Source organism: Lygodium microphyllum, unplaced genomic scaffold (assembly GCF_053477565.2).
Source record: "Lygodium microphyllum isolate KBCC unplaced genomic scaffold, Lygodium_microphyllum_v1.1.10 scaffold_137, whole genome shotgun sequence".
Lineage (NCBI taxonomy): Eukaryota > Viridiplantae > Streptophyta > Polypodiopsida > Schizaeales > Lygodiaceae > Lygodium > Lygodium microphyllum.
The window spans coordinates 156,190-159,910 of NW_028229620.1; positions in this window are offsets into that span (position 1 = coordinate 156,190).

Genomic DNA, 3,721 nt, shown 5'->3' on the forward strand with positions numbered 1-3,721 from the left:
ATGATCCACACCTATATTTTAGAATCCTTTGGAAGAGTTAGACTATACAAAGGAGGTGCTATTGAAATCGGAAAAAAGAAACTCTTTTTCTTCAATTTCAAATCCTTAATATATATTATTCATATAAATTATTAATTACCTTTTGCAAGATCAAATAAAGCTCTTGCAAAAGGTTCCTCCCTCATGAGAGAAAGTAATTATGCAAATTCAATGCAATATGAAATACATACATACATACATACATACATACATACAAATATGGAGGCAATTGAACACTAATAACCATCCCCCTCTCCATATTGAAATGCTCAATTGTTGTACTCCTTTGGAGATAGATAGAGAATCTTTTTGAATCCAACTCTCATAATTATCATGCAAAGAATTTGACCTGCATTACCCAAGTCTTTCATGTCAAAGATTTCACATAGCATTTTCTTAAATACATCCATATCCATGAGATAATTCCAAGAAACAAGCATGTCATCCACATAAAGCATCAAGATGATAAGGCTATCATCTATATCATTTCATGTGTATAAAGAGTATTTTGCCTTAGTACTCTTTGTATAACCTTCATATCTCATAAAGCATTAAACTTGTGATATCATTCCTTGGGACTTGCTTCAATCCATATATGCTCTTGTCTAGCTAACATACCAACTATTCCATGCCTTCCATGATAAACCCTTCTAGCTATTGCTACCTACAATGAAGCATGGATGGAATAGCATTTATGTGGTTGTTGAATGGTCAAGAAAAGCAACCTATTTTATCCTAGCTAAGGTCAAATTTTTACCAAACAAGTGTTTGATCATTTTATGAAGGGTGTTTTCAAGCTCCGTGGAATGCCATTGAGGATAGTATTTGATCATGATACTAAGTTCATGGAATTTTTTTGGCATAGTATATTTTCTTCTATGGGCACCAAATTGACTCCTAGTACAACATGTCACCTCAAATAGGATGGGTAAACACAACGTGTCAATAAGTGGTTAGAAGTTTATATTCGTCACTTTGTCATGATACCCAAGTCTGGTTACATTAGGTGCAATTCTCCATACAATAAACTTATTTGACATCCATCTGTATAAGCTCTATATCATCATTTTGGTAGCCAATGCAAGAACTATATGAAGGGTGGTCATCTTGACTACTACCAAGAAGATCTCATCAAAGTCTATCCCCTTCTTTTACTTGAATCCCTTGGTTAATATTTCCTTGTACTTTGACAACACATTAGATGTTAGTATATAAACTGATTTGCATGATAATGCATGATTTCCCTTAGGCCAAGGAATTACCAACTCTCAAGTGCCATTATTAGCCAAAGATTCTATCTCTTATTGAATACTCTTCTTGTACTTGACTATCATCCCTAATCATAGCATCAAAATGAATGAAGGCTCTTTATTATTTTTCACCATGGCATAATCAAGAGACAGAGTGTGTCTCTCTAGTAGTGTAGAGACTATTGTAGATCATCTCAATATTGGCTCAACATAAGCATCTAGCTATCCCAATTTCTATTTTGCTATATTGGAGACTAGCCACTTAGTTGTGGTATGGCAAGTTATACATATTGATCGTATGGCTTTCCATCCTCTTGGAATACCACATTGTGTATTTCAATGGTCTTTGTGTGTTGTTTATGGATCTTCTCCTCATTGAACATTACATCATGGCTATGCACCATGTTTTTAGCATCTCAATATCCCATATATAGTAGTCTGTCTCTCCTAAATCATCATATGCAAAAAAAATGCATTTTTTGAACTTGGGATTAAGCTCTTTCCATTTATTCTTTGAGATATATATATAATACTTATAGCTACATACTCACAAGTGCTCACAAAAGTGTTCCTTTCTAGCACAACCAAAGCTACCAAGATTGGCCACCTTTGATGAGGGAGGGAGAAACACTACAAGATATAGGCCTCATACAGACGTTAAAAGCAACACAAATGTTAATAAAGAAATTTTCCCCCGTTGTCACAAAAAGCGTCGTTATTGGCAATGCCATAGAACTGTCGATATTAGCAGCGTCACTATTTGCGTCGGTATTTGTGTCGCATTTACTAACGCAAATAATGACGCTGATAACAATGCTTTGCGACGCTAATAACGACATGTGCAGTAAATTTGCGATGCTAATAGCAACGGTAACAGGGAAAAAAAAATTTGTGGCAGGGTAGCACATATAGCACGATGTGCATTATTTGGGATATAAAAAATAGTTTATGCAATGTGTACAATGCTCGTGTAAATAACACTAATACATGAAATAAATACATGATCGCATAATGAAAGTGACTGGTACAATCATAACACTGATACATGAAATAAATACATGATCGCATAATAAAAGTGACTAGTACAATCATGGCAAGATATCATACTACATACACTACAAGATATAGGCCTTAAACCGACGTTAAAAGCGACTAAAATGTAAATAACAAAATTTGCCCCCGTCTTCACAAACAGTGTCGTTATTGGCAATGCCATAGAACAGTCGATATTAGCATCATTATCAATGCCGCTATTTGCGTCGATTATTTGCAATGCTGATACCGACGCAAATAATGACGCTTTGTGACGCAAATAACGACGCGTGCAGTAAAATTTACGATGCTAATAGTGACGGTAATAGGGAAAAAAAATTGTGGCAGGGCAGCATTGTGTGCTTTATTTGGGCCATACAAAATAGTTTATGCACTGTGTACAGTGCTCGTGTAAATAAAAACAAAATGTACTGAAATCATAACACTGATACATGAAATAACTACATGATTGCATAATGAAAGCGGCTTGTACAATCATGACAAGATATCACTACTACATAGAAAATGTCTACACGAATAGGGTGACCAAAAAAGAAGGGTGTGTGAGCTCCAGGGATCCAAGGGTGAGCTACATATCCTCGCCGTCCGAAAGCTCGTCCCCCCGCAAAGGAGCATCGAACAGACTCTGCAAAAAAAGGAAACAACAACACATTAGTCCACCATACAATACTATATTCTAATTAAACATGGTAACTACGGACAAGAAAGATGAGTGACTTATAGGGCCGTCGCGTCTATACAATTGGTCGATCAATGCAGTGAGACCGTGTCTCTCTGCATATCGAGTCTCAAGGCCGGTCGAATCGCGATTTGTAATGGAGTGCTGCAAAGAAAACAAAATACTAACTATTAGAAACATGATTGTCAATACAAAGGATATTGCAAAAAAAAAAGCAAGCAAAACAAAACAAAAACTTACAAAGTCCTCCAAATATGTCCCGTGGCTGCCACTCCCAAGATGATGGACCACTCTAGCCTCTAGTCGTGCCCTCACTGCCTCGCGCTTCTGACTCCAACGTCCTGGAGAATCTGTAGCCTCCTCCCTCAGTCGACGCCAGTCGTCTGTGTCTAGCCAGTCGGGCTTTGCAACTCCACTCTTGAGTGTCTTGCATGCGTCCGATCGTTTGTGTGACATATAGGCACGCATGTAGTCTATCATCCAGCCCGTAGAAAATCTATCACTCTGGCTGGAACCAGAAACTCCTCATGCAAGGATACTACTATGTAGTCCTTGCTTCCCTCCGGTATGTTTTTCCAATGATCTAAGACGTTGTGCCGAAAAACTTATCGGCACAACTCTCTCATGCGAGCCATCACCCTCCTCCCCTCATCATTCATGATGATGGCTCATGACCTATCATCGACAAGATAAGCATATC